Genomic DNA, 22,268 nt, shown 5'->3' with positions numbered 1-22,268 from the left:
TAAAACTTGTGCATAGTTCGCGAAGTTCTCGAGCTGTGTTTTTCAGCTCCATTAATTAACTTATATTCCTCTCTAAATTGTGTGTTATTTTTAACATTTCGTCAAACCTTTTTTCAAAGTTCTTAGTTTCTTTGCATTGGGTTAGAACAAGTTCTTTCAATTCCCAGCAGTTTCTTATCATCCACTTTTTAAAGCCTGCTTCTGCTAATGGAACACAGTCTTTCTCCATCAGGCCTTGTTCTGTTGCTGATGAGGAACTGTGATCCCCTGTAGAGGGAGAGGCGTTCTGAGTTTGGGTATTCTCAGCCTTTTTAGGCTGTTTTCTTTCTTTCTTTATAGATTTATCCATCTGTGGTCTTTATAATTACAGTCTTTATAGTTGGGTTTCTGAATGGACGTCCAACTTGTTGATTCCCGGCGCTAGAATCTGAGCAACCCACTGCGCCGCCAAAACAGTGGCTTTAAGATTGATAATGGTGCTTTTCTGACTCTGCACCGAGAACCGCCGCTCCAAGTCAGCGGCAAAACCACCTCACCGGCCTCAAGAGTTGCGCTGGTGACACGTGGGGCTCCTCCGCTGGGAATCTCCTGGTGCGTGAGCAACAAAAATTGATCTGAAAGTGTGGCGTCCTCTCGTTCTCTGCTCTTTCAGTGGGAGCTACATTCCCGAGCTGCTAGTGATCAGCCATCTTGGATCTCTCTCCTGAGATCACTTTTAACTCATCTTCTTTAAAAAAGTTCTCTTTGAAGAAAGTATAGCACACACCAAAGGCATTTCAATTATTTACCTTTGGAATATTTTTGTGTTGCACACAATTTATCCATCATAGAAAAAGTTTAAAAAGTCATATTTTGAGAAAATAACACAAAATAGGGCCAAATGCCAAACATCCTAATGAGTCTGTTTTCTGCATGATTTAGTATTATGCTTTTACCGAGTTTACACACTTAGCCTTAAATTTTTTGGTACCATTTACAAAGAATGCATATAACTTAATTTTTCACAATAGTCAGCAATTTAAAGTATGTAAGTATTTGCTTTCTTCCATGTAAATTGTCTTGTACCACTATCATTGTATCATACTGACCTTTAATCCAGCTCTTACACACAGTCAGTTATCAGTGTATTTATTGTTTCAATGGGTTTCGGTGGATTTTCCTATGCTCATTTAGTTATATAAATGATTTATTATTTATGTTGGTTTTATGACAGTTGTTTATGCATTTTGTTTTGTTTTCATGAAGCCGTTTTATATTCTAACAAATATTTCTTAATTGAGAATGCATGAATTTTAGATAAGTTGTTCATATAAATAAATGTTTTGATTCCTTCTACCTTTATCTACAGCTGTTATCATCTTTAACCTCCAGGTTTTCCTTACTTTCAAAAGGACTGTATTGAATTTAATCTGAGCCAATGAGACAGACTTTGGTGTTAACAGAGATTCGTTGCCCCTCTCTGTTGTCTACATTATTGATAAATTATTAACCACCAAACTCCTGTGACACAGTGTCCTTCAAATTTCAAAATTTAGCTACAATTTACCTTACTGAAAACTCTGCTGTTGGTAATCGGCCTTTTAGCTAATGCAGCATATATTTAGCTTTTGCCAGAAGACGGTTTGCTCCCAAGGGCTTTTGGCTCCAAAGACTAAATGTTACTTGGTGGCTTGGCAGGACTCAGACAAGCCTGGCTGTTGGGAACTGACATGCTCAGAGCTTGCCAGCCCCAAACCATTGTGTACCTCGCAGCTCTCTAGTGCCAAGTGTTTGTGTGCTGAGGAAACAGAAACCTGTCTAGAAAATAAACTCTTTTCTCTTGGATGTGTCCTCTAGGAAGACAAGAAGAGGCTGAACCTGTACATTGTTTTGTGATTAGAGGCGTTTTAGGTCTTTATATGGGAAATATAATGCTATGACTTCATACGTAAAACAAAATGGCATATTATTTATGCTCTATGAATCATTTTACCTCCAATTATCAAAATTATCAAAATGCTTGTCAATCTTTTAAATGATCAGTATAGTTGTTATTATGGTGACAGTAGTTTCAGCTCTTGTACTGAGGCAATTCTTATATGTGAAAAGCTTTTAATATGAGTGTGTGCTGTGGATGTATGGAGGTCATCCCAGTTGGGTGGTTGTACATGAATGAGTGTGGGTTATGTGGGCAGGTAATGCTGGAGAAGTCAGTGGAAGGTAAATTATCCAGCTAACAAAACATGTGCAGAATTGAAGGTTCTTTAGAAACAAATTGTGAGCCATTAGGACCTTTCTTCCCTCCCTCCCTCCCTTCCTTCCTTCCTTCCTGCCTTCTTGCCTTCCTGCCTTCCTGCCTTCCCTTTCCTTCCTTCCTCCTTCCCTCCCCTCTTCCCTTTCCTTTCTCCCTCCCTCCACTCCCTCCTCTCCCCTTCCCTTCCCTTCCCTTTCTTTTCCTGTAGCACATAACATTGGAATTGACTCGGCTCACTTTCATCCAACTATTCCTACCTCTTCTTCCTATTTACCCTAGATTTTTATTTCTATTTCTCTACTAGTACATATTTTCCTCCATCTAGTTTTCATCAGAGAAAATTTTCTACTTCATCAAACACAAAACTGAGATATAAATGTGGGAACATACGAAATTAAAGCTTGACCTACGTTTAGTACAATTAGTACTATTAGTACTATTCTAAGGAGATAGATACTTGTGGAAAAATAAAACGTGGAACAGAAAAGATTAAATTCATGGCACTTATGTAGCTTATTTTCATCAGACCTATTACCTAAGTACTTATTAGAATTTCTTTATTTCTTTTAGACCTTGGTGTCTCAACCTCAGCACTATTGACATTTTGAGTAGGATACTTCATGTGGGTAGGGGCTATGCTGTGCGTTGCAAGATCTTGAGCAGCTTGTTGGCTTCCACTCACTAGATGACATTAGTGTCTCCCAATTATAACAATCAAAAAATATTTCCAGACATTGCCAAATGTTCCCTAGGGAACAAAATTGCCTCTGGGTGAGAGCTGCTTTTTAAAGATCCAGGTACTTAGCCAAATGATGATATGAATCAGTACATTAAGTAGAGGGATTTTTCAAAAACTCAGTTTCTAAAGACTAGATTTCCCAACAACTTATCACATTATTTCCAACAGCATTCAAATTCAAAAGCTGATGCCCAATGCTAGGAAAGTATGAACAGATAGAAAGCAAACATCTTCCTTTTTATTAGATAATATGTCCAGCAATGGAAATCCCTGGATTTAAAGAGCTTGTTAAGATGTATTATGTCAGATGAAAAGTGCTATTTTAATAACTCATTGTTATTCTTAGCATGGATCTTTTATTTTAGAAAAATGGATAATTAGCATTTTGGCTTATCACTTTCTCTCCATGAATACAAATAATTTGATAGGCAACCAAGAAAGACTTCATTAAATAATGGGATTAATCAGCCTGGGACTGGAGTAAATTAGAGGTTAGGCTTCCAGGCTGAGAGATGGAACTCAGAGTTTGGTGGCAATGTCATCTAATTCATGCAGGATTTTTTTTCTTGATTGACCTAATGTTGCAGTCAAAAACCAGAGCAAGGGTCAACTGGTCAAAAATAAAAGCCAAAACTCAGCTTGGGAAGTTATAGGCTACACTGCATTTAACTTGCAACTGGTTAATTGCAAGAACACATTCACAGCATCACTGCAAAGCCTCTGGTGTTTAGCTGTAGCTGCTTCAATTTCTAGATAATGGCCCATTATTAATGTGGAAGTATTAGAAAGTTTTCCAGGGAAAAATATCAACTTGGAACCATGCCCTTTTGCATACATTATACACTTCACTGCCATCTGGTTATCCATAATATCCACAAACCCCTACCAGTTTTCCAAAAAGAACTACAAATAACTCTTTATAAAATTTTTAGAAAAATCTTCCTAACACCCAGCCAGGAAATCTATTGTGAAGTTAATTTTCTTTTTCAAATTTTTAAAAGTAAGCTATCCTTTATTTCTAAGAAACAAAGCCCAATGCTATGTTTAAGCAGTGATTTGGAATTGTCTTATTGTCAGTCAGAGAAGACAGGTTAGTGGAATCTTTGAGGCCTTGGCTGTCCTTTGAAGCTAATGTAGTCTTAAGAAAGTCTTAAGAAAGGATCATGATTTTTACTTAAGATTTTTTCTGTGGGGCAGTGGGAGAACTTAGATCTGAGAAATTATTCTCATCATGAGTTAGAGGAATGATTTTATTCACAATTCATAGTCTTCATTCATTATCCAACCTACATAGAAGCCTTAGTTCTGTGTATCCTTAAGCTGCATTTGACATTTTACCTCCTGATGTTTTTCTAAGTAGCATCTTTCTACCAACAGACTCATGTGAAAAAAATGAAGGTATCAAGTATATGATGTGTTCTGAAATGTATCTAACTTTATTACTAGAATCTTCTAAGAAAAATAGCAAAGAGCTAAAACCAAAACAGAAAGATTTTATAAGTCCCGAAGGGAATCTTTCTGTGATACAGTGCAAGCAATAGAAAGGCCTTATTTCCCCTTACAAAATGTGTGTATATGTGCTTTTATTTATTTAATCACATAATTTGTTTTTGCTAAACCTCTACAGGCTCCTAAGAGTGTGGATACTGGTAAAAAGAGAGTTTTTAGTGCACTGAGTGAGTGATGGCTGTGAGGATACATGAGTGGAGAAATGAGAAGAGATAAACTACTGCACTTTACAAAGAAATGGTGAGAAACTGAGTCTAGGGTGTGTGGCTTGGAAGAAATAAAGATCCAAGAGGGCAGAGGCCTCTTGCATATCCATAGAGCATCTTAAGCAAAGTTTATATTGTCCACTGATGCTCTATGAGTAGCAGTGTTGAATTTTATCTGAAGTTACCATGGGGTAAAAAGGCTGCTCTTGGATGACTAATACATGGGTTGCAGAAGAAACAGATTCTAGAAGTTGAGAAATCTCTGCAGAAGCATATAGCCAGAAAGTAGCAGAGTGGTAATTGAACACAAATCTGATGACAGAGCCAATGCTTCCTTTTATTCTGGCACGCTGCTAGAAACTGGTTCTTTTATAATAGTAATCTTAAAACACCTTAAGCCTTTGAGATGAGATGAAAGTGAAATATGATGAAATGTTGAAGATTGTAATTGAAATTATACAATTACATATTTCTTTCATATTAGACTTTCAAAGTCCTAGTACTAATAGCTTGTATTTTAAATTATGTCTTTATTGTTTAATCCATATTGGAAAATATGGTTTATAGAAAATTATATGCCTTCAACACCAAAAAGATATAGAAAAGATATGGCCACTGTATGATAAATTTCTTGTCCTCTCTAATAAGAAATAAACATTTAGCTGAAATAAGTCCCAAGTTTTGAGGTGTTACCTATACTTTTTCAAGTCTAAAATTTTATACTTGAAAATTAGTGATAAATAGTTATTATAGGTAATATGTATTGACAAGCACTTGTTTGTTTAGATATGGTACTAAGTGGTTATTTATTTTTATGGTCAGGTTTATCAATAATACGTCAATTCATAATTCATTAGCTTTTAAGTAGGCTCTATATTTCTGTTATGTGGCTACAGATAGAAGCCCAGGTGTGAGGCAGGGGGCTGTAATGATGAACTGTGTTTCAGCAGTGACTCAAGGACAGGATTCCAAGGCACATAATTTTTCTTTTCTTTCTCTTCATGAGTGTTGTTGTCTGTCAGTAAACCCATTTTGTGAAGTGAAACGAGAAAAGGTTTGTTTACATTTTGGATTGGCTTTGCATTAGCATTTTATGGCAATCGATCTGGTTTGACTTAAAGGCCTCTTTTTTCATCTTTAAAGTGTGAAGCTGCTAAAATATTCAGTGCTTAAGGTATGCCACTACTGCTCTATCAAAATTATGCCATGCAGGTCATAAATTCAAGTTACAAAAAATTTATAGGAGGTCATCATTTTAGACTGTGCCTCTTCGGTAGACCTCACCATACCAGACCTAACCAGAATGGAGTCACTCATGCTAAGCGCCATGTAATCAAACTGAACTTAGAAATGAGCCAGTTTCAAAAACAGGAGTTACACAGCACCAAATCCAAAGGGGCCCCGTCAACCTGAACTCTTATACACTGGTGGTAGAAATTCAAATTAGTATAGTCATTATGGAAAGAGTATGGAGATTTCTTCAAAAACTAAACATAGAACTGCCATATGATCCAGCAATCCCACTACTGGGTACATCTCAAAAAGAAAGCAAATTAGTATATCAAAAGGATACCTGCACCCTATGTTTATTGCACCGCAATGCACAATAGCAATGATATGGAATCAACCTAAGTGTCCATCAGTGGCTGACCAGAAAAAGAAAATCACACACACACACACACACACACACACACGTGTGCACAAATATTATTTAGCCATAAAAAAAGTAAGATCCTGCCATTTGCAGCAAGATGAATGGAACTAGGGGTCATTCTGTTAAGTGAAATAAGCCAAGCATAGAATCACAAATAGCACATGTTCCTACCCATATGTGGGTGTTAAAGAGTTTATGTCATGGAGGTAGAGAATAGAATGATAGTTGCCCGAATTTTGGAAGGGTGTGGGGCTGGAGATGAAGAGAGGCTGGTTAATGGGTACCAATATACAGTTAGAAGGAATAAGTGCTAATGTTTGATAGCAGAGTAGGGTGAATATAGTTAACAATAAGGTATTGTATTTTGCAAAATAGCTAGAAGAGAGGACATGAAATGTCCCCAACACATAGAAATGATAAATACTCAAGGTGATAGATGCCTTAAATATTGACTTGGTCATTCCACGTTCTGTACGTGTAACAAAATGTCACATGTATCCCATAACTATGTACAAATAATATGTATTAACAAAAATACTTAAAAAAGAAAAAAATTCTCCTCTGCTTTAACTCTATGAGGGAAGTAACTTTGAAATGACCAATCTGACCAGACATAGTGGCTCATGCATATAGTTTCAGCATTTTGGAAGGCCAAGATGTGAGGACTACATGAGTCCAGGAGTTCTAGACCAGCCTGGGCAATATGGCAAAATCTTGTCTGTACAGAAAATAGAAAAATTATTCAGGCATGGTGGCATATGCCTGTAGTCTCAGCCATTTGGGAGGCTGAGGTGAGAGGATCACTTGAGTCCAGGAAGTAGAGGCTTCAGTGAACCAGGATGGTGCCACGGCACTCCAACCTGAGCAACAGAGGGAGACCCTGACTGAAGAAAAAGAAAAAAAAAAAACAAACCAGCCCACTTCTTGTTGGTTCTTTGTTTATTCTTTCTGCAGCCTTTTTTTTTTTTTTTTTCTTTTTGCCTACAAAAGCCCACCTCTACCTGCTTAACTCATTGGAACACTTTCCTATTTCGTAGATGGGCTGTTGCTCATTTTATGAATTGCTAATAAAAGCCAATTAGGTGTTTGAAACTAAATCTGTTGAAACGTGTATTTTTGACTCCACTTTTGCTCTTTATCAAAATGATCCCATAGAAAGGCTACAGTCTTTTCTTCGTGTTTTCTCCAAAATCTGTTGGGGAAGATATTAAGAAAGTCCTCTAAGTCTGAAATTTGGTCCTAAAACTGTGTTCACTAGGTACCATTGTATTTAATATAGTATTTCGGTTTAATCTTGATCTTCTAAAATCTGAGTAGGGTCTTTAGTTCGCCTAGTTTCTGCAGTTTTGTGTACTAGAAGGGTGGTAATTTTCAGTTTCAGCTAATTACTATGCTTTACATAGTCATAGGGATGAAGCATTTTAGAATGCCACTTCATTAAAGCAGTGAAAATACTGTGGACTCAGTAATTTCATTTACTGGGTGAGTAGCCCTTAATATCTAGAAGAAGATTTAAAGTAGTTTAAAAATAATTATTCAAACAAGAAAGGGATTTCAAACTGTAATTACCATAGCAGTAAAGGAATGAATGTCTCCAAAGCAAATATAAATATTATATTTAAATCTTAATATCTGATTGCTATAACTCAAAGGGTTTAGCTCTTCCAATACTAAAGATCACAAGATCTTAGGCCTGAAATAAACTTCAGCAAGCCAATGGTCTTGGTGTAAAAATTAAATTTGTTCCTGAAAAACCACTCATAGTTAAATATCTGGAGTGACAGTCTGATGGAGCTCATTCTTCTACAAGGTGCTCATTTTTTTGTTTTTTGAGGTGGAGTTTTGCTTTTATCACCCAGGCTGGAGTGCAATGGCAATCTTAGCTCAATGCAACCTCTGCCTCTTGGGTTCAAGTGATTCTTCTGCCTCAGCCTCCTGAGTAGCTGGGATTACAGGCACCCACCACCACGCCCAGTTAAGTTTTTGTATTTTTTTTTAGTGGAGATGGAGTTTTACCATGTTGGCCAGGCTGGTCTCGAACTCCTGACCTCAGGTAATCCACCAGCCTCGTCCTCCCAAAGTGCTAGGATTACAGGTGTGAGCCACCACGCCCAGCCAAGGTGCTCATTTTTCTTAGAGCATTTGCATATCTCTTAGTCAGTTTTTTCCCATGTATTTGCATTTTGGTTGCTATTGCATGTTAGATTTCTTCTACTGTGGTCTGTTTTTTTTGCTTGTTTGTCTTTTGATGATGTACTGTTGGTGATTTTCTGTATCTATGTTGTAGCTGGTTACAATTTTTAATTCTCCTATTAGTTCTAATAGTTTTTCTCTGGTTGCTGTGTTTGCAAGGAGGACTATTGTATCATCTGTAAATATAATTGTTTTTCTTATCTATTTTAGTATTAATACTTCCCTTCACCCTGCCTCTGGGTTTCTGTGATTACATGGAGCAGAGCTTCCAGAACAATGTAAAATAAATATTAGCAGAGCTTCCAGAATCATGTAAAATAAACATTATTTTGTTTCCAGTTTTAGTAAGAATATGTCTAGTTAAGAGCTTCTAGATTATGTTCCAAACCATTATTCCATGAGATGCTAATTGATTTCCTTAAAAAAAAAAAAAAAAGAGCTTGCTAAATAATTTTCTAGAACTCTGAATTAACCAAAATGAGACAAATCTCTTTAGTCAATGGGCTTTTATAACCTTTACTATTTAATATGCATTGACAGTCTACTACAGATGGAAAAAGTATGTGACTTTTCCCAATATATTTGTCATAGAACACTGTTTTTGAAGAACATTTACTAACATTTTATAAAGTAATACATCAATGTTGCTCTGGTAGGGTACTGTCAATTGTGATGTTTGGTTTAGGTTTCTAAATGATGTTCTTTACTACATTAAGAAAATATCCTACTTTTAGCTTAGAGTGTTATATAAATCAAATCTTTTACTATATACTTTATCTGGCTTTTGCTGAACATAACGTTTTTTATTTTATTGATGCTTATTTTTTTTCAAAGCTGGATAGTAGCCCTTACACAGGTATCATAAAAGTTTGTGTGGTTTGTAATTTGAGGAAGTTATAAACAATGCTGCTTTGAATGTTTGTGTACATGAAAACCGGTACACAAAAATAATGCATTTTTATAGGACATACAGCTGGAAGTAGAATTTCTGGGTCATACAGCATATATACATTCAGGTATACAGTATAATGCTACAGTTTTCCAAAGTGTTAATGTAAAGTTGACACTCCCGCCATTTGTTGTCTGAGACTTCCAGCTGCGGTGCATTTTTTTAAAAAAAACACTTTAACTTTTAATTAACAAATTAACTTTTAATTTCAGGTAACCTGGTATCTACGTAGTAACGTCTCATTTTTAAAATTGGCCTCCTCTAGATTATGAATGATAAACACTTTCTTGTGTGTATTTGCCATTTGAATTTCCTCTTTAATCAATGATTGCATCTTATGTTCATTTTTTCTTGTTTGGGATGACTTTTATTGTCTACATATAGGAATTTGTTACATATTTTGTATATTAACCCTTTCTATAATTATAGTCTCCCTCACCATAGCCTGTCTCTCACTCTTAATGTCTTTTGAAGGATAGTCATTTTTTAATGTGGTATGATTCATTTTTTTCAATCTTTACTTCTACTGTGAGTGCTTTTCTATCTTGTTTAAGAAGAATGTTTCTTACCTGAGGGTATGAAAATTTTCTCCTGTACTTTCATCTTAACCGTATTGATTTCAGATGCAGGTTTTCAATTCACTTAGAACTGAAATTTGTGTATAAGTAAGGCTCTAGATTTACTTTTTCCCATGAGGTTATCCAGTGTTTTTTAAAAAATCTGATTTCCTCTGCCCAGTACTCTGCTTGGCACGCTGTCACAAATACTTGGAGTCTTTGTTATGTCACATGGGTCCATGTGTCTGCCATTGTGTCCACACCATCTTGTTCCTCTTCATTAAGAGCATTAGCTTTCTTGGTCCTTTGCATTTCCATAAAAATATTAGGATCTGCTTGTAGAGTTCCATGGAAGAAATCTTGTGGTATTTGGGGATTTTGATTGAGATTATCTTGAATCTATAGATTTCATTTGAGGAGAATTTACGTCTTTACATCATTGAATTTTCTATTCCGTGTACATTCCATATTATGTCTCTCTAATTACATAGATTCTTTTTAATATTTCTCCGTAAAATGGTGTTATTTTCTCCACAGAAGTCTTGCACGTCATTTGTTAGACTTATTCCTAGATATTTAATATTTTGAGACAGTAATGAATATCTTTTCTTAAATTTTTATTGTTGATATATTGAAATATACCTGATTTGTATTCTGATTTGTATCTAGAAATCCTAACTTTAATAAAAATTATAACAAATTATATATGAATTTTTAATACCATGATATCATCTGTAAATGATTATATTTTTGTTTCTTCTTCAATCTTCAAACTTCTTTTATTTTTTATGACCTCAGTATAATATTAAATAGCAATGGTGATAGTGGAAATTTTTGTTTTATTCCTCATTTTAAAGGGATAGCTTCGAAAAATTTCACATTAAGTACATTGTCTGTTATAGAATTTTTTTTTGTAAAAACATTTTTTCAGAATAAGGAAGCTCCTTGTTATTTTCCTATAACTAAGAGTTTTATTAGTCAGCATTGAATTTCCTCAAATTCTTTTGGTGCATCTATTGAGATAATCATATAATTTTACATTTGAGATGATCATATGATTTTACAAATAACATTGCAAATTACATCAATTTATTTTTCTCCCCAACTTTTTTTGTGGTGAAAAATTGCAAAGGGTTGCAAGTTTCTGAACATCATTTTTACTTGAAAGAACAGCCAACAGACAAATTATGAATATTCAGATTTTGGCATTGGGAAGACATTTTGTCAAAAATGAATGAAGTGGGCTCGTCACTTCAGGAAAATAAAAATGACTTTTAAGAATATAAGAAGATTGGAGACCAAAAGTTTGAAAACTGCTGCCCTCTTAGAAAGTGTAATGTTGTTTTTAGTGCATTTACCCTCTTCTCCTGACAATATAAGAGACTTAAAACACTTAACTTTATACCTCCTCTCAAATTGTATGCTGTTTTATAATTTTAATTATACAATTTCCTCTCTGTTTTTGTTTAATGAAGCTTAACTATAACATGTTTACATGTGGATTTATTTTATTTGAGAGTAATTGAGCCTTTTGAATTAGTGAATTCTCATAAATTCTGAAACACTTTCACCAACTTGCCTTTAACCATTTTATCTCTTCTCTCCCTCTGAGATTTCAAATACATGTATAGTAGGCCTTTTCATTGTATTATCTGAGTCTCTTGCCCTATTTTTTAAATCCCATGTTTCATTCTGAGCACTTGCTTCTGTCTTCTCTTTCATTAATTCCTTCTTTGGCTTTATATAATTTGCTGTTAAATTCATTTCTTGAGTTCTTTATTTCATGTATTATATATATCAATTCTAGAACTTCTAAGTAACTATTTTACACAGCTGCTCCGTCACTTTTTATAGTTTTCATTTCCTTGCCAAAATTTTCCCTTGACTCTTACCTCCTTGAATATTGTAAACATGATTGTTTCAGTCTGTATCCTGTAATTCCATATGTGGAGCTTTTATGCCAGTATTTTTGTTGGTTTTCTTTAATAGTGGTTTGTTTCTTTCTATATCTGGGGTTTTAAATTGCATATTGGGCATTGTGCTTAAAAATGTATTTGTAACAATGATTTGAGATATTGTCTTCGTTCAGAGAAGATTTTTCTTTAGTTGTTCTAGGTGTCTAAGGTCAATAGAAGTTCAGGAACACACAATAAAATTTCCAAAACTGAGGTCATCAGACACAACAAATTGACATAAAATAGGTTGACAGATTTATAAGACAGGTTTATTTCCAGTTCAGACTTGATCTGAGAATATATGCAGGAATCCTAGTTCAAAGCCAATGTTTGCTCACCCCTGGGCTCTGGATTCTGATTTCTATTCTTCTAGGCCCAACAGCTTCCCGAAACAGAGCTCAGCTACTCCTTCCAGAATTACTAATGCCCCTGGGCAAAAGCAGAGTTTAGTGTTAGTAAATTCTAGTCTTCTCCAGGCTGGTAATTTTTTACCATCTTGTTAAGTCTTTGATGGTTTAGAGATGACCTTTTATATTTTTTTTCCAGCTAATTTATCTTTCATGGAAGGGCAGTTTGAATTTTGAAAGTTAACGATATTGAAGCCAAAGTTCTCATGATGGTACTTTTGAACAATAATGAAGCTCAATATCTTCTGTCCTTGGATTTTCATTTTGATACGAGAAGGCATGTCCTGTGCTACAGCTTATTTCCTGGAGCCTATCCCAGTTGCAATCACAGACCTTTAACTCAAGGATTATGCAAGCCCCTATTCCTAAAATAAGCCTAGTCATAGAATATACAATATAAGCATATCTTTCCTTGTCTCAAAGGAATGTACATAACCCCACTAAGACTGTCTTCTTCCCTATCTTTTCCATTTACTAATATTGCCACCATTTCCTTCCACTTTCAGTGTGGAATCCGGGTTTGCTAGGGCCCACGACTACTTCTCAACTTCTAATTTTAAGTACACGACTCACCATAATCTCCTAACTAGCTGCTTTCTTCATTCCTTCCTCTGTCCTCCTGAATATCATTTAGGCAGAATACATACCTTACAGTAGGTTCATCACTTATCTACCATTTGTAAATTCTAGCTAAAATGTTATTTGCAATCCTTTTTATTCTCAACTCTCTTGCTCAAAATATTCTCTTTCTCAAAAATTCATCCTATTTTGAAGTCTGTTAACTGTACCTCTAAGTACTCTATCTCTCAACAAATAGCACTTGCTTGCTTTTAGAAACATAAGGGAATCTAGAGGAAATCTAGTTGAAGTCCTTTCTTGTAAAGTCATCTGTTTCTTCTCTCATTCTTTGTTCATTCTTCCCATTTCCAAGAAAGATGTATTTCTGCCTTTCCAAAGGGTACCAACCCAGCTATGCTCTCAAATTATTGAGTCTTGTCTTCCATGTATTCTTACTCCATCAGTGGTACTTATCTTGCATTTTCAATCACTCCAGCTCTACCAACCTCTTCCTCTCAAACTACAGACTTTAAAGTACCCTCCAGCTCAGAAAGCAAAACAAAATGAAAAAAGAAAAACCAAAAACCTGTATGTAGTGAATGGCAATGACTGTTCAGTTTACCACTAGCTTGATATGCGGGCAGGAGTTCCACATGAAAATTAAGAGAATTTATTAGGTAGTATGATTTTCCTTACCTCCAAAGAAAATTCTAGCCAAAACATTGATACAACCTCTAATGCTATATAATTAACAATAGCTCAGTAGGAACTAGAGTTCTCATGCTTGGTACTACATGCAGACTTCCAAGAAACCAAGAAAACTCTTTCTTGGTTTGAGAAAATGTGTTTTTCTGCCTCCCAGTGTGGAGAAAACAAGTTGCGTTCCTCTGGCACATCTACATGTTTATGTAGATCCATTCCCTAGAGGAACTTCCAAATAAAGGGAGCACATTATCTGTGGCAACCGAGAAACATAGCTTCATGGTGTGTGTTGTAGAATTATTTCTTAACATTTACATTTTTATGCAACCCCCCATATTAAGTTTTATGCTCAGTTTACCACTAGCCTGATGTGCTGGCAGGAGTCCCACATGAAAATTAAGAGAATTTATTAGGGAGTATGATTTTCCTTACCTCCAAAGAAAATTCTAGCCAGAGCATTGATAAAACCTCTAATGCTATGTAATTAACAATAACTCTGCAGGAAATAGAAGTTCTCATGCTTGGCACTACATGCAGACTTCCAGTATCCTCTTCATTTGCTCTTTAAAATGTCTGACTTCTAGGGCTGACTTCATGTGTAAGTGCTTCTTGCCAATCTGGTAGTATCTGAAGGATAACTGGAAGGATTTCCTACCCCAGCATCCTCCCCAGTGATTCAAATTTATTATTTTGTTTTCATCCCTTTGATTGGACATTATAGTCTCCTCTTTTATTGTTTTTAATTATTCTAGAAGAATGTTACCCAAACCTAGGTGTCTATTGGAATCGTATGTGGAACTTTTAAAAAATACTATGTGCAGGTGCCATCCTCAAAAATTGCCTGTCTTATTTTGTCAGGCCATTGCCATTTTTAAAAGTTGTCCTGGTCATTGTAATATGTAAGTTGAAAACTATGTTCCTAGTTGAGTGACATGCAATGACACTAATACCATATAGCACCAATCAGTTTTCTTACCTTCTTTATGTGACATTCCTGTATGGCATTTTAGCAGCAGGTTCTGAGATCATCCTTTTGAAAGGAAAAAAAAATAATCCAGAGGTAAGTTGGCCATAAAATTATCAAAGTTTTACTGGGACCTAGTAGTAACAATGGAATATGAATTATCACCATAATTTACATCTGTATGAGAAAACCCTTTTGTGGTTTGAGAAAATGTGTTTTTTTGCCTCCCAGTCTGGAAAAAACAAGTTACGTTCCTCTGGCACATCTCCGTGTTTATGTAGATCCCGTCCCTAGAGGAACTGACAAATAAAGGGAGCACATTATCTATGGCAACCGAGAAACATAGCTTTATGTTGCCTGTTGTAGAATTATTTCTTGACATTAACATTTTTATGCACCCCCATATTAAGTTTTATGTTTAGATTTAATGTCACCAGGTAGGAACCAAGGTAAATGCCACATCCCCAATCCACAGAGAATCAGAGCTAAACCATCAGTTATCAAATCTGTCTTTTTATGTGCTGTGTGATTTATACACATTGCTTTAGAAAACTGCATTAACTGGAAGATGCTGGTTTGTGGAGGGGCAAGGAAGTATATTTACAGGTTAGCTTGGCTGAACTGTGTGGATTTCTCTCTAGAACAGTCTTCACAGTTCTTTGCTCACAGTTAGAGGTCTGCTGAAAGTGACTCAGTGTAGATGAAAACAGCTTGCTTAATCATTCCTGAAACACAGGAAAAATTAAAATACATTTTTTCTTTGTCAAGCAATAAAAACAATGCCAGATTGTTAATGCCTCTTTTGTACCTTTCACTTAAAAGACCTCAAAAAGAACATCAAGGAGAATAAAGGCAAAATCTATTCCCCAATGGCATCATTATACACGTTGAAGCCTCTAAAACGAAAACTCTAAAGACATTCAGAAAGAGTAGAGGAATAAATGACAGCAAACAGAAGAGTGTGTCTCTGGAGCTTTGTTCAAATTCATTCAAATTGGGTAATGAAAAGCAAAGATCTTTTTTGTTTCAACATTAAAATAGTAAATTAGTGAGTGGTGAGTTGCTAATTGTTCAGTAAAGTATTTAAGGTGCCAGGAGTGTCCTGTCACCAGTTTTTAAAATTGCGTCCTTATGGTTGAAATGAAAGCAACCATTAGAGTAGTGTAAAACATTGTTTTTAATATAATTTATTCTGGCTCAATCGAAATGATTTTCATTTCAAAATACTCATCGAAGTTTTTGTTTTTACTTTAGATAAGCAAGTTTTATTTTAGACTTCAATATATCAAATAGAAATTCATTTTTATCATGTAGGGCTGAAGTGGGAAGTTAGGTTAGAGCTATCCAACGTTGTGTTTCAAACCTGGCTGTTTCTACTTGGTTCTAGGGTATAGAATTAGCAGGTTTGGTTAAACTTTACTTGAATTTTAGGTGACCTTTTCTATCCTGACTGTTTCATAATTTAATGTCTTGACCTTCGCTTTCCATAGAGCCATCTTAGTGATAAATGCAGAGATTTAAGAACTAGAACTGGTTGGCAGGTGACCTTTCGTACATGGCTGTTCTTTTTGCTGTGGAAACCACTGTTTTGCAAGTTTTATTTCACAAATTTTAATTGCCTATTCTATTGTCTATAAGCTTATTCAGAGAGAAAAAAAGTAAAGGTTAAATATTTCATTCTCCTTACTGATTAAAATGTAAAGTGCTTGGCAGTTGTCCCAATATGTCATTCAGAAAGGATAGGGTAATTTGTCAGGTTCATACCCAAAGAAGAGAGAGGGATCATTTTCCCAGGGTGGTTGATAAGGATGAAACTGGCCTAGGAGAGTGAGCAATCACATCAACTAGGTGAAGGTAACAGGGTGTGTGTGTGTGTGTGTGTGTGTGTGTGTGTGTGTGTATGAATTTAGAATGGATGAACAGAAGGGTTCTTTTACTGCATGTGTACTAATTGAAAGAGAAAACTGACTCTCAGTCAACCAGAAGTGAAACTTGCCACTAAAGGTGAATAACCTGCCAGTTTTGGCCATTTCTCTCTCTCTCTCTCTCTCTCTCTCTCTCTCTCATTCACTCACTTTCTCTTTTAACCAGGAAAGAATTGGTTAGGCATATCATGGTAAATTGATTTCTGGAATCTATATCAACAAAATAAATTGTTTAAACACACAGAAATAAGGCTAATTATAAAAATGCTAGAGACTCTTACAAAGAGTTAAGAATATCTACCCTTTCCCCCCAACCCTACAGTATGAGAGAACATAGGACCTCCACAGGGAATCAATTCCTCTGTATTTACATTCTTCAGTATTTTTAAAACCAGAAATAATTTGTATGCCTCTAAAATACTCATGCTTATATTAAAATAAAAATAAGAACAGGCATAGTATAAAAAGACCCATTGTGTGAAGATAGTACCCCAGTCAGCCATTGCCTTGGGTCCTCATAGAATGGAAGAGCCCTTCACAAGTTAGAGGACCTCTTAACAGCCTTCAAGGAACTTTGATTCCCAAGGACTTCTAAATGGTCAATGTGCGTTTCTAAAAGGAATTTCTGAAGGGGGACTTGGGGCAGACAAGAGGTATTATTCCCTTTAGTCCTAAAGACCAATTTAGAAAATAATATCATAGGCCATGGTCTTTTTCTCCCCCCGACATGGATGTTAATTATTTATTGCTTGAGAATCTTTCACTGCTGATGTGAAAGAAACAGTTTGAAAAGCAAATTGAGTAAGTAGATGTGAAGGACCATTTAAAAGCTAATAAAATTGGTCATGATTAGTTTATCTTAGACTGAAATTTCAGCCATATTTCAAGCTGAAAATATCAAGAAAAACATTTTTGATAATTTTTTGGCAATAGAAATTATCAAATAGAAATTTGATAATTTCTATTGCCAAAAAGGAGAGTTTATTTATGCTCACATGCAAATAATTTTGGTGAAATTATTGATTTTAAGCATGTTTAAAGCATTAATTTATAATTTAATTAAAATAATTTAAATATAGTGAACAAGATTTAAGGTTTATGCACGTACGTATATTAAGAATCATGAAAATCAGTAATTATTTCTTTGATAGTCCACATTTCCTAATGCTGCTGTGAGTGCATTTTCCGAAAGATAACATTTGCTCTTCTTTTTAACCTGAAATAAAGGCTGGACATCACATTTATCTCAACTTTCTCAACTCTGTAATGGAAAATAAAATAACTTGAAAAATCTACCGTGAAAATGATGTGGAATAATGTAATAAAGTACAGAGAAAGATGACTGACCCATAATAGGCATTCAATCATGTATATATCAGAAAATACACTGCACTAATACTTATAGGTCTCTCTGGTACTGTTTCTTCCCGTTCTCTCTGTCTTACCTTCCACCCGTGCCCCACCCAGTAATCAAGTCATTTTTCCTGTAAGGTGGCAACATGTCAAGATTCATTTTAGCAGAGAAATGACTTGTTTTTCAAGGCAATCCCTTAGGCCTCTAAAACAGCATAGGAATTGACTGTAGTTGATCATGACTCTCACCCATACAGCTTAACGCTTGATTAAGTTTTCACTGATTAGAATTTTAAAATTATTTTACCCTTCACAGTGCCTTGCACAGAATAGTTACTAAATAAAAAATATGTGGTTATTCAATAGATGTCACCAAATTCTTAACTCCTCCCAAGCTGATTGTTTTGAAACCGAAAGTGCTGGTATAGAGTTAGTATACTTTTTCAGAGGAAGAAAATAGCCAAAACAAATATAGTGTTGTTACCGTAAAAGAAAATCAATATTTTAGGTCTTAAGTAAAAGGAAGTGTTTGACATTTGTGGGCTTTCTTTAACAAAGACATAGGGGCCCAGACAGGGTTGGCTGAATATTTGTGGTGCTCTCAGTTTATAGACACAGCCCAAGCCCAGTGAATGTATTTTGAATGTACAAGATGTTTTAAAAAATGTTTTGAGTGTACAAGAGACAAGATGAAGAAGACAAGTTTGCTTTTAATAAAACAAAATAGAGACAATTCAACTATAAAAGGAGAATTCAAAATTTAGATGGGGCTTGATAAAGTGAAACTGGATAAATCTTAAAGGTCTTGGAAAATCTAAGGCCTCAGTCTAGAAAGAAAGAGTAACTGCTTACTGAAGCAGAACTGAGTGAGTGGAGACATATGGAATAAATGTTCAAGCAAAGCCCCAAATCAAATAATATAAATGAGTTCAAAAAATAGCAGTACACTTTAACAAAGAAAGCTGAGATCAAAAGATGTAGCAATAAAGCTCATAAAAGAAACTGCGATAACTAGATAAGAGCAGATTTGGGGTCAGATTGTCCGTTTGTGCCTAGGTATGTTTTTCTTTTTATCATGGCATACTGTAGTTTGAAGGTGCCTTCAGATGTGTGAATGAGTCCCTTGGGCTTTGCAAGCAAGCTTTTTGTGCTACCTAAGGCTCCTGATTATGATAAGGAACGTTTCATTCATCTGGCCCCACACTCTTGTCATACTTAAAAAATGGTTCCTGCAAGTGGTAAAATAGAGCAATTATCATGTTCATCCATGTCTCCTGGTACCTTATTCAGGAAGGCAGATAGCTAGGCAAAGCTATTACCCAGAAGTATCGACCACAAACTATAAACATCTCTTAAGATGATGGCCATGGTGACAGTAGGGCCAAGTGAATAGTTAAACAAAAAAAACACAGTGGCAATTTTATAGATCACCATCTATCCTCAAAGCCGTTGCATTCATAGTACTCTGCCAATGACATATTTGTCACATAAACAAGAGACTGTTGTTCCCAATGTTTGCCCTCAAGTTGTTAGTTAGCTGCTGACCTCATAATCTGCACAGCTGTGGCATCCCAATATGTTGTCATGAAACAGATTGTGATGTCTTAATTGATCACTTTTAGAGGTTACAATTGTCAAGTGAGACCAGTATGCTGATTCTTATTAGTTAAATTAAGCCTTGTTACAGCAGAACTGGCTAATGCACTATAATGAATAGGAAATCCAATGTAATTTGCTGCATTTTATAGAACATTTATATTAGAACACATCCAAGACCTTTTCTTTTTCTTCTTTTTGATTGTTTAAATATGTGGAGGCTATACCCCAACCATGCTTTTCTTATACAATGAAGCAACTTCTTGGAATAGTAAATGGAATGTAACCCCCCCCCTCCGCAACATATGCGTCTTGGTGTTAAGTTGGAGTATGCCATATGACACACACAATTTAAATCAGGCATTGATTTGCATGACTCTAAGTGAATTGGAGGACTCAGCTAAGAGTAATAGATGTCAGGCTCTGCTGCAAATCATCTGGCAAGAAAAATATTACGTTCTTCCCTGTTGTCTAAAAGAAGGTAGGCTTCTAAGAGGATGAGGAAGGGTCTTAAATCGATGCCTGCCCCCAAAGGGCAACTCCTTGTGCCTCCATTTTGGTCATTGGTGAAGTCTTCACTATGACACTAACCTATAAAAACCTATTTTCCAAGTGTCCTGATACACTCACTCACCTTGTATGGGCCTATTCTCATCTGGTGCCTGGACCACCTGCTACTCACATTAGGTTGAGAAACCTTACTGTGGCAGGGGTGATGAACAGTCCCTTTAATAGCAGAGTTTTAAGACAACTCATAAACGGGCCTTTGTGTATTCTGCAAGTCAAGTTTTTTTCAAAAGTTTTATCTTTGACATTTGAAATAAACAGATGCCTTTGTCAATCTAGCACATTTTACAGGAGCACAAACAAAAATGAAATCAAGGAAACTAAGTTAATGTAATAACTGTTAGCATAAAAATACAGCAGGAAGCACAAGGATGTTCATCAAAGTACTTTTTTTATAGTAGAAAAAAAAACAGATAATAGCCCAGCAGTAGGCAAATTGGTACATATGGTATATCCATATAATGGAATCTTGAGCAGGCATTAAAACTATCTCTAAGGGCTGACATAGAGATGTTGATGATTTTTGGTTAACAGTGTCTCATTAAGTGAAAAACCAAGGTAGCCAAATTGTATAAATGGTATTTCTCAACCTGTCTAAAATAATATCTGTAGAAAGGAAAAAAATATGACAAAAATAGGTGTAGTGTTGAGTGATGAGAATATGGGGAATTTTTAATCATCTTATCCATTCTTTTTAGTTTTTCAAGTTTCCCATATTACTTGGCTAATTTGGTAGAAAACGTTTTTAAAGCAGTTTGAATAGTTTGTTAAAACATTTGATTTAAGAGTCTGCATTCAGGCACCTCAAATCTAAATGGTCTGAATACGAACGAGCTCCTGATCTTCCTTCCAGATCCTGTTCTCCCAAAGGCTTCTCTCCTCAGTTGAAGGAAATTTCAGCCTCCCAGTTACTCAGGCTGGAAACCTGGAGCTATCTGTCTGTGACTCCTCTCTTTATTTCACATCCCACCTTCAATCAATTGGCCAATTCAATAGGTTGTACCTTCGGAATATTTCCAGAACGTGAGCAGCTTCTCTCTGACCCCTTTGTTACTCAGCATGACCCACATCACTGTCCTCTCTTGCTGGGATTTTAGCAGCAGCCTAATTCCCTGCTTCAAGCCTGGCCTGATTTTTATCAAATTTCCACACAGCTGCCAAAGCTGTTAAAATGTAACTCAGTTCAGTCATTCCTCTGTCCAGAGCCCTTCAATGGCACTTCATCTCGCACAAAATGAAAGGCCCTAAGTGATTTCTCCCCTGCTATGTGTCTGGCCCCAGAATCTACTTGGCTCTCCACGCTGGCTCTGCCAACCTACATTGCTCTCCCTTTTATTCCTTTCCTTCCTCAGGGTATTTGCATTGGTTTTTGCATGTGCTCTGCAGGAATGCTTTTCTCCTAAACATGCTCATAACCTCCTTTCCTGCTTTAATTTTTTCTATTTAGTATACTTAGCAACATTTAACATATTATATGGTATGAGAGTTTATTTATTGCCTTTCTCCTGCACCCAACTGGAATATAGGCTCTATGAGGACAGGGAGTTTTGTTTATAGTTTTCACAGCTGAACTGTAACCCCTGGAACTGTGCCTGACACAGTTAGGTGCTCTATGACTGCTGTGAGTGCCTACCGTTGATAGGAACAGTGATCTGTTACAGCTGTATGATGATTAGCCAGTTGATTTTTATGAGGTATCTTACATCCCAATGTAATTATTTTAATTTGATTGCTTTCATATCCTAATTTAACCAGTTAAGCCCCTAATGTATTCCAGGGACTTCCGGGGAGTGGGGTTAAAATGAAGAAGATAGACATTGTTCTGACATAGTTTATTGTCTAGTGGACAGACATAATTAAACAATACACTCCAACACAATCCATAAAAGAAAGACAGTACCCAGTTGAGAGAAGCTACTCACCAACAGGCACAATTAAAATTCAGGATCAAATGTCAGATACAAAATGTGGAGTCTCATAGAGATGAGAAAGATGTATATCCACAAAGCACATTGCTTCTTTATTACTGTTTTAAAAGAGAGGGTGACTGTGTTAGAGGGAAGCAGCAAAAGTAATTTATTTGGTTGTTGTAGGAGAAACGAAAGCAAAGGATAATGGAAAGGGCAGTGGGCTTAGAGTTAGAGGATCTAGATTTGAATCCAACACTGCAGCTTTATCATCTCCAACTCCTAAAAGGTGAT

The 22,268-nt window shown here is 35.8% G+C and overlaps 1 protein-coding gene across 3 annotated transcripts in view; it reads left to right on the top strand.

Annotated features, from left to right (window-relative positions):
- The window catches only part of ST6GALNAC3 (ST6 N-acetylgalactosaminide alpha-2,6-sialyltransferase 3), a 583,353-nt gene that overhangs the window by 322,336 nt on the left and 238,749 nt on the right, over nucleotides 1-22,268 (top strand). The gene's annotated exons all lie outside the window — the stretch shown is intronic.

The sequence above is a fragment of the Cebus imitator genome, unplaced genomic scaffold (assembly GCF_001604975.1).
Source record: "Cebus imitator isolate Cc_AM_T3 unplaced genomic scaffold, Cebus_imitator-1.0 Scaffold3, whole genome shotgun sequence".
NCBI classification, from domain to species: domain Eukaryota; kingdom Metazoa; phylum Chordata; class Mammalia; order Primates; family Cebidae; genus Cebus; species Cebus imitator.
This window is presented reverse-complemented; position numbering and strand designations above follow the sequence as displayed.